Raw genomic sequence first — 10,687 nt, forward strand, 5'->3', positions numbered from 1 at the left:
GTTTTTTCTGGTTTGGATCACGTAGTAATGTGGTACCACACGGAAACAGTCGATTAAACCTGGTTTCGATCAATATTTTAGAGGATAACGCAAGTTAAGCCTGGGATTGGTCTGGGATTTGACCTCATCAGACTCATACTTTCGCACACTTCACATACTTGTTGAACAGATCCTGGGTTTTTTCTGGTTTGGATCCCGTAGTTTGTGGTACCACACTGAAACATTCAACTAAACCTGGGTTCGCTCAATATTTTAGAGGATAACGCATGTTAGGTCTAGGTCAGGCCTGGGATTTTCACTCATCAGACTCATACTTTCGCATTCTTCACATACTTGTTGAACGGATCCTGGGTTTTTTCTGGTTTGGATCACGTAGTAATGTGGGTCCACACTGAAACAATCAATTAAACCTGGTCTTGATAAATATTTTAGAGGATAACGCATGTTAGGTCTGGGTTAGGTATGGGATTTGCCCTCAATAGACTCATACTTTCGCACACTTCACATACTCGTTGAACAGATCCTGGGTTATTTTCTGGTTTGGATCACATAGTAATGTGGTACCACACTGAAACAGTCGATTAAACCAGGTTTCGATCAATATTCTTGAGGATAACGCATGTTAGGTTTGGGTTCGGTCAAGGATTTGCCCTCAGCAGGCTCATACTTTCGCATATCTCTCATACTTCATGGCTAGATCCTGGGCTGTTTCTGGATAGTATCACGTAGTAATGTGGTACCACGCTGAAACAGTCAATTAAACCTGGTTTCGATCAATATTTTAGAGGATAACGCAAGTTAGGTCTGGCATAGTTCTGGGATGCGCCCTCATCAGGCTCATACTTTCGCATTCTTCTCATACTTGTTGAACTGATCCTGGGTTTTTTCTGGTTTGGATCACGTAGTAATGTGGTACCACACTGAAACAGACGATTGAACCTGGTTTCGATCAATATCTTAGAGGATAACGAAAGTTAAGTCTGGGATTGGTCTGGGATTTGACCTCATCAGGCTCATACTTTCGCGTTTTTCACATACTTGTTGAACAGATCCTGGGTTTTTTCTGGTTTGGATCCCGTAGTAGTGTGGTACCACACTGAAGCAGTCCATCAAACCTGGTTTCGCTGAATATTTTAGAGGATAACGCATGTTAGGTCAAGGTTAGGTCTAAGATTTGCCCTCATCAGGCTCACAGTTTCGAGTTTTTCACATACTTGTTGAACAGATCCTGGGTTTTTTCTGGTTTGGATCACGAAGTAGTGTGGTACCACACTGAAACAGTCCATTAAACCTGGTTTCGCTCAATATTTTAGAGAATAACGCATGTTAGGTCTAGGTTAGGTCTGGGATTTGCTCTCAATAGGCTCATTCTTTCGCATATTTCTCATACTTGATGGCTAGATCATGGGCTTTTTCTGGATTGCATCACGTAGTAAAGTGGTACCACACTGAAACATTCAATGAAACCTGGTCCGGATAAAAATTTTAGAGGATAACGCATGTTAGGTCTAGGTTAGGTCTAAGATTTGCCCTCATCAGGCTCACAGTTTCGCGATTTTCACATACTTGTCGAACAGATCCTGGGTTTTTTCTGGTTTGGATCACGTAGTAATGTGGTACCACACTGAAACATTCAACTAAACCTGGTCTTGATAAATATTTTAGAGGATAACGCATGTTAGGTCTGGGATAGGTCTGGGATTAGCCCTCATCAGACTCATACTTTCGCACACTTCGCATACTCGTTGACGAGATCCTGGTTTTTTTTCTAGTTTGGATCACGTAGTAATGTGGTACCACACTGAAACAGGTCGATTAAACCTGGTTTCGATCAATATTTTTGAGGATAACGCATGTTAGGTCTAGGATAGGTCTGGGATTAGCCCTCATCAGACTCATACTTTCGCTTTCTTCACATACTTGTTGAACGGATCCTGGGCTTTTTCTGGATTGCATCACGTAGTAATGTAGTACCACACTGCAACAGTCAATGAAACCTGGTTTCCATCAATGTTTTAGAGAACAACGCAAGTTAGGTCTAGGTAAGGCCTGAGATTTTCACTGATCAGACTCATACATTCGCATTCTACACATACTTGTTGAACGGATCCTGGGTTTCTTCTGGTTTGGATCACGTAGTAATGTGGTTCCACACTGAACATTCAATTAAACCTGGTCTTGATAAATATTTTACAGGATAACGCATGTTAGGTCTGGGTTACGTCTAGGATTTGCCCTCATCAGGCTCATACTTTCGCATATTTCTCATACTTCATGGCTAGATCCTGGGCTGTTTCTGCATTGTATCACGTAGTAATGTGGTACCATGCTGAAGCAGTCAATTAAACCTGGTTTCGATCAATATTTTAGAAGATAACGCAAGTTAAGTCTGGGATTGGTCTGGGATTTGGCCTCATCAGGCTCATACTTTCGCGTTTTTCACATACTTGTTGAACAGATCCTGGGCTATTTCTGGATTGGATCACGTAGTAAAGTGGTACAACAACGAAACATTCAATGAAACCTGTTCTGGATAAATATTTTAGAGGATAACGCATCTTAGGTCTGGGTTAGGTCTAAGATTTGCCCTCATCAGGCTCACAGTTTCGCGTTTTTTCACATACTTGTTAAACAGATCCTGGGTTTTTTCTGGTTTGGATCACGTAGTAATGTGGTACCACACTAAAACAGTCAATTAAACCTGGTTTCGATCAATATTTTAGTGGATCACGCAAGCTAGGTCTGGGATAGGTCTGGGATTAGCCCTCATCAGACTCATACTTTCGCACACTTCACATACTCGTTGACAAGATCCTGGGTTTTTTTCTGGTTTGGATCACGTAGTAATGTGGTTCCACACTGAAACAGTCGATTAAACTTGGTTTCGATCAATATTTTAGAGGATAGCGCAAGTTAGGTCTGGGATAGGTCTGGGATTTGCCCTCATCAGGCTCATACTTTCGCGTTTTTCAGATACTTGTTGAACGGATCCTGGGTTTTTTCTGGTTTGGGTCACGTAGTAATGTGGGACCACACTGGAACAGTCAATTAAACCTGGTTTCGACCAATATTTTAGAGAATAATTCATGTTAGGTCTAGGTTAGGTCTGGGATTTGCTCTCATCAGGCTCATACTTTCGCACACTTCACATACTTGTTGAACGGATCCTGGGTTTTTTCTGGTTTGGATCACGTAGTAATGTGGGTCCACACTGAAACAATCAATTAAACCTGGTCTTGATAAATATTTTAGAGGATAACACATGTTAGGTCTGGGATAGGTCTGGGATATGCCCTCATCAGACTCATACTTTCGCACACTTCACATACTCGTTGAACAGATCCTGCGTTATTTTCTGGTTTGGATCACATAGTAATGTGGTACCGCACTGAAACAGACGATTAAACCTGGTTTCGATCAATATCTTAGAGGATAACGAAAGTTAAGTCTGGGATTGGTCTGGGATTTGACCTCATCAGGCTCATACTTTCGCGTTTTTCACATACTTGTTGAACAGATCCTGGGTTTTTTCTGGTTTGGATCCCGTAGTAGTGTGGTACCACACTGAAACAGTCCATCAAACCTGGTTTCGCTCAATATTTTAGAGGATAACGCATGTTAGGTCTAGGTTAGGTCTGGGATTTGCTCTCATTAGGCTCATTCTTTCGCATATTTCTCATACTTGATGGCTAGATCATGGGCTTTTCTGGATTGCATCACGTAGTAATGTAGTACCACACTGACACAGTCAATGAAACCTGATTTCCATCAATATTTTAGAGGACAACGCAAGTTAGGTCTAGGTAAGGCTTGAGATTTTCACTGATCAGACTCATACATTCGCATTCTTCACATACTTGTTGAACGGATCCTGGGTTTTTTCTGGTTTGGATCACGTAGTAATGTGGGTCCACACTGAAACAATCAATTAAACCTGGTCTTGATAAATATTTTAGAGAATAACGCATGTTAGGTCTGGGTTAGTTCTAGGATTTGCCCTCATCAGGCTCACACTTTCGCATATTTCTCATACTTCATGGCTAGATCCTGGGCTGTTTCTGCATTGTATCACGTAGTAATGTGGTACCACGCTGAAACAGCCAATTAAACCTGGTTTCGATCAATATTTTAGAAAATAACGCAAGTTAGGTCTGGGATAGGTCTAGGATTTGCCCTCATCAGGCTCTTACTATCGCATATTTCTCATACTTCATGCCTAGATCCTGGGCTATTTCTGGATTGGATCACGTAGTAAAGTGGTACCACACTGAAACATTAAATGAAACCTGTTCTGGATAAATATTTTAGAGGATAACGCATCTTAGGTCTGGGTTAGGTCTAAGATTTGCCCTCATCAGGCTCACAGTTTCGCGTTTTTCACATACTTGTTAAACAGATCCTGGGTTTTTTCTGGTTTGGATCACGTAGTAATGTGGTACCACACTAAAACATTCAATTAAACCTGGTCTTGATAAATATTTTGGAGGATAACGCATGTTATGTTTGGGTTAGGTCTAGGATTTGTCCTCATCAGGCTCATACATTCGCATATTTCACATACTTCATGGCTAGATCCTGGGCTGTTTTTGGATTGAATCACGTAGTAATGTGGGACCACACTGAAACAGTCAATTAAACCTGGTTTCGATCAATATTTTAGAGGATAACGCAAGTTAGGTCTGGGATAGGTCTGGGATTTGCCCTCATCAGGCTCATACTTTCGCGTTTTTCACATACTTGTTGAACGGATCCTGGGTTTTTTCTGGTTTCGGTCACGTAGTAATGTGGGACCACACTGAAACAGTCAATTAAACCTGGTTTCGACCAATATTTTAGAGAATAATTCATGTTAGGTCTAGGTTAGGTCTGGGATTTGCTCTCATCAGGCTCATACTTCCGCACACTTCACATACTTGTTGAACGGATCCTGGGTTTTTTCTGGTTTGGATCACGTAGTAGTGTGGTACCACACTGAAACAATCAATTAAACCTGGTCTTGATAAATATTTTAGAGGATAACGCATGTTAGGTCTGGGATAGGTCTGGGATTTGCCCTCATCAGACTCATACTTTCGCACACTTCACATACTCGTCGAACAGACCCTGCGTTATTTTCTGGTTTGGATCACATAGTAATGAGGTACCACACTGAAACATTCAATTAAACCTGGTCTTGATAAATATTTTAGAGGATAACGCATGTTAGGTCTGGGTTAGGTCTAGGATTTGCCCTCATCAGGCTCATACTTTCGCATATTTCTCATACTTCATGGCTAGATCCTGGGCTATTTCTGGATTGGATCACGTAGTAAAGTGGTACCACACTGAAACATTCAATGAAACCTGGTCTGGATAAATATTTTAGAGGATAACGCATCTTAGGTCTGGGTTAGGTCTAAGATTTGCCCTCATCAGGCTCACAGTTTCGCGTTTTTCACATACTTGTTGAACAGATCCTGGGTTTTTTCTGGTTTGGATCACGTAGTAATGTGGTACCACACTAAAACAGTCAATTAAACCTGGTTTCGACCAATATTTTAGAGAATAATTCATGTTAGGTCTAGGTTAGGTCTGGGATTTTCACTCATCAGACACATACTTTCGCATTCTTCACATATTTGTTGAACGGATCCTGGGTTTTTTCTGGTTTGGATCACGTAGTAATGTGGGTCCACACTGAAACAATCAATTAAACCTGGTCTTGATAAATATTTTAGAGGATAACGCATGTTAGGTCTGGGATAGGTCTGGGATTTGCCCTCATCAGACTCATACTTTCGCACACTTCACATACTCGTCGAACAGACCCTGCGTTATTTTCTGGTTTGGATCACATAGTAATGAGGTACCACACTGAAACATTCAATTAAACCTGGTCTTGATAAATATTTTAGAGGATAACGCATGTTAGGTCTGGGTTAGGTCTAGGATTTGCCCTCATCAGGCTCATACTTTCGCATATTTCTCATACTTCATGGCTAGATCCTGGGCATTTCTGGATTGGATCACGTAGTAAAGTAGTACCACACTGAAACATTCAATGAAACCTGGTCTGGATAAAAATTTTAGAGGATAACGCATGTTAGGTCAAGGTTAGGTCTAAGATTTGCCCTCATCAGGCTCACAGTTTCGCTCACATCGCATACTCGTTGACGAGATCCTGGGTTTTTTTCTAGTTTGGATCACGTAGTAATGTGGTACCACACTGAAGCAGTCGATTAAACCTGGTTTCGATCAATATTTTTGAGGAGAACGCATGTTAGGTCTGGGATAGGTCTGGGATTAGCCCTCATCAGACTCATACTTTCGCTTTCTTCACATACTTGTTGAACGGATCCTGGGCTTTTTCTGGATTGCATCACGTAGTAATGTAGTACCACACTGAAACAGTCAATGAAACCTGGTTTCCATCAATATTTTAGAGGACAACGAAGTTAGGTCTAGGTAAGGCCCGAGATTTTCACTGATCAGACTCATACATTCGCATTCTTCACATACTTGTTGAACGGATCCTGGGTTTCTTCTGGTTTGGATCACGTAGTAATGTGGTACCACACTGAACATTCAAATAAACCTGGTCTATGATAAATATTTTAGAGGATAACGCATGTTAGGTCTGGGTTAGGTCTGGGATTAGCCCTCATCAGACTCATACTTTCGCACACTTCACATACTCGTTGACAAGATCCTGGGTTTTTTTCTGGTTTGGATCACGTAGTAATGTGGTTCCACACTGAAACAGTCGATTAAACTTGGTTTCGATCAATATTTTAGAGGATAGCGCAAGTTAGGTCTGGGATAGGTCTGGGATTTGCCCTCATCAGGCTCATACTTTCGCGTTTTTCACATACTTGTTGAACGGATCCTGGGTTTTTTCTGGTTTGGGTCACGTAGTAATGTGGGACCACACTGAAACAGTCAATTAAACCTGGTTTCGACCAATATTTTAGAGAATAATTCATGTTAGGTCTAGGTTAGGTCTGGGATTTGCTCTCATCAGGCTCATACTTTCGCGTTTTTCACATACTTGTTGAACAGATCCTGGGTTTTTTCTGGTTTGGGTCACGTAGTAGTGTGATATCACACTGAAACATTCAATTAAACTTGGTCTTGATAAACATTTTAGAGGATAACGCATGTTAGGTCTGGGTTAGGTCTAGGATTTGCCCTCATCAGGCTCATTCTTTCGCATATTTCTCATACTTGATGGCTAGATCCTGGGCTTTTTCTGGATTGCATCACGTAGTAATGAAGTACAACACTGAAACAGTCAATTAAACCTGGTTTCGATCAATATTTTAGAGGATAACGCAAGTTAGGTCTAGGTTAGGCCTGGGATTTGCCCTCATCAGGGTCATACTTTCGCAGTTTTAACATACATTTTGACCTGATCGAGGGTTTTTTCTGCTTTGGATCACGTAGTAAAGTGGTACCACACTGAAACATTCAATTAAACCTGGTCTTGATAAATATTTTAGAGGATAACGCATGTTAGGTCTAGGTTAGGTCTGGGATTTGCTCTCATCAGGGTCATTCTTTCGCTTATTTCTCATACTTGATGGCTAGATCCTGGGCTTTTTCTGGATTGCATCACGTAGTAATGAAGTACAACACTGAAACAGTCAATTAAACCTGGTTTCCATCAATATCTTAGAGGACAACGCAAGTTAGGTCTGGCATAGGTCTGGGATTCGCCCTCATCAGGCTCATACTTTCGCGTTTTTCACATACTTGTTGAACAGATCCTGGGTTTTTTCTGGTTTTTATCACGTAGTAATGAAGTACAACACTGAAACAGTCAATTAAACCTGGTTTCCATCAATATCTTAGAGGATAACGCAAGTTAAGTCTGGGACTGGTCTGGGATTTGACCTCATCAGACTCATACTTTCGCACACTTCACATACTCGTTGAACAGATCCTGGGTTATTTTCTGGTTTGGATCACATAGTAACGTGGTACCACACTGAAACAGTCGATTAAACCAGGTTTCGAACAATATTTTTGAGGATAACGCATGTTAGGTCTAGGTTAGGCATGGGATTTTCACTCATCAGACTCATACTTTCGCATTCTTCACATACTTGTTGAACGGATCCTGGATTTTTTCTGGTTTGGATCACGTAGTAATGTGGTACCACACTGAAACAGTCGATTAAACCTGGTTATGATCAATATTTTTGAGGATAACGCATGTTAGGTCTAGGTTAGGCATGGGATTTTCACTCATCAGACTCATACTTTCGCATTCTTCACATACTTGTTGAACGGATCCTGAATTTTTTCTGGTTTGGATCACGTAGTAATGTGGTACCACACTGAAACAGTTGATTAAACCAGGTTTGGATCAATATTTTTGAGGATAACGCATGTTAGGCTTGGGTTAGGTCTAGGATTTGCCGTCAGCTGGCTCATACTTTCGCATATCTCTCACACTTCATGGCTAGATCCTGGGCTGTTTCTGGATTGTATCACGTAGTAATGTGGTACCACGCTGAAACAGTCAATTAAACCTGGTTTCCATCAATATTTTAGAGGATAACGCAAGTTAGGTCTGGCATAGGTCTGGGATTCGCCCTCATCAGGCTCATACTTTCGCGTTTTTCACATACTTGTTGAACAGATCCTGGGTTTTTTCTGGTTTGTATCACGTAGTAGTGTGGTACCACACTGAAACAGATCATTAAACCTGGTTTGGATGAATATTTTAGAGGATAACGCATGTAAGGTCTAGGTTAGCCCTGGGATTTCCACTCATCAGACTCATACGTTCGCATCCTTCTCATACTTGTTGAACAGATCCTGCGTTATTTTCTGGTTTGGATCACATAGTAATGTGGTACCGCACTGAAACAGACGATTAAACCTGGTTTCGATCAATATCTTAGAGGATAACGAAAGTTAAGTCTGGGATTGGTCTGGGATTTGACCTCATCAGGCTCATACTTTCGCGTTTTTCACATACTTGTTGAACAGATCCTGGGTTTTTTCTGGTTTGGATCCCGTAGTAGTGTGGTACCACACTGAAACAGTCCATCAAACCTGGTTTCGCTCAATATTTTAGAGGATAACGCATGTTAGGTCTAGGTTAGGTCTGGGATTTGCTCTCATTAGGCTCATTCTTTCGCATATTTCTCATACTTGATGGCTAGATCATGGGCTTTTCTGGATTGCATCACGTAGTAATGTAGTACCACACTGACACAGTCAATGAAACCTGATTTCCATCAATATTTTAGAGGACAACGCAAGTTAGGTCTAGGTAAGGCTTGAGATTTTCACTGATCAGACTCATACTTTCGCCTTCTTCACATACTTGTTGAACGGATCCTGGGTTTTTTCTGGTTTGGAACACGTAGTAATGTGGTACCACACTGAAACATTCAATTAAACCTGGTCTTGATAAATATTTTAGAGAATAACGCATGTTAGGTCTGGGTTAGTTCTAGGATTTGCCCTCATCAGGCTCACACTTTCGCATATTTCTCATACTTCATGGCTAGATCCTGGGCTGTTTCTGCATTGTATCACGTAGTAATGTGGTACCACGCTGAAACAGCCAATTAAACCTGGTTTCGATCAATATTTTAGAAAATAACGCAAGTTAGGTCTGGGATAGGTCTAGGATTTGCCCTCATCAGGCTCTTACTATCGCATATTTCTCATACTTCATGCCTAGATCCTGGGCTATTTCTGGATTGGATCACGTAGTAAAGTGGTACCACACTGAAACATTAAATGAAACCTGTTCTGGATAAATATTTTAGAGGATAACGCATCTTAGGTCTGGGTTAGGTCTAAGATTTGCCCTCATCAGGCTCACAGTTTCGCGTTTTTCACATACTTGTTAAACAGATCCTGGGTTTTTTCTGGTTTGGATCACGTAGTAATGTGGTACCACACTGAAACAATCAATTAAACCTGGTCTTGATAAATATTTTAGAGGATAACGCATGTTAGGTCTGGGATAGGTCTGGGATTTGCCCTCATCAGACTCATACTTTCGCACACTTCACATACTCGTCGAACAGACCCTGCGTTATTTTCTGGTTTGGATCACATAGTAATGAGGTACCACACTGAAACATTCAATTAAACCTGGTCTTGATAAATATTTTAGAGGATAACGCATGTTAGGTCTGGGTTAGGTCTAGGATTTGCCCTCATCAGGCTCATACTTTCGCATATTTCTCATACTTCATGGCTAGATCCTGGGCTATTTCTGGATTGGATCACGTAGTAAAGTGGTACCACACTGAAACATTCAATGAAACCTGGTCTGGATAAATATTTTAGAGGATAACGCATCTTAGGTCTGGGTTAGGTCTAAGATTTGCCCTCATCAGGCTCACAGTTTCGCGTTTTTCACATACTTGTTGAACAGATCCTGGGTTTTTTCTGGTTTGGATCACGTAGTAATGTGGTACCACACTAAAACAGTCAATTAAACCTGGTTTCGACCAATATTTTAGAGAATAATTCATGTTAGGTCTAGGTTAGGTCTGGGATTTTCACTCATCAGACACATACTTTCGCATTCTTCACATATTTGTTGAACGGATCCTGGGTTTTTTCTGGTTTGGATCACGTAGTAATGTGGGTCCACACTGAAACAATCAATTAAACCTGGTCTTGATAAATATTTTAGAGGATAACGCATGTTAGGTCTGGGATAGGTCTGGGATTT

This window comes from Colletes latitarsis, unplaced genomic scaffold (genome assembly GCF_051014445.1).
Source record: "Colletes latitarsis isolate SP2378_abdomen unplaced genomic scaffold, iyColLati1 scaffold0023, whole genome shotgun sequence".
NCBI lineage: Eukaryota > Metazoa > Arthropoda > Insecta > Hymenoptera > Colletidae > Colletes > Colletes latitarsis.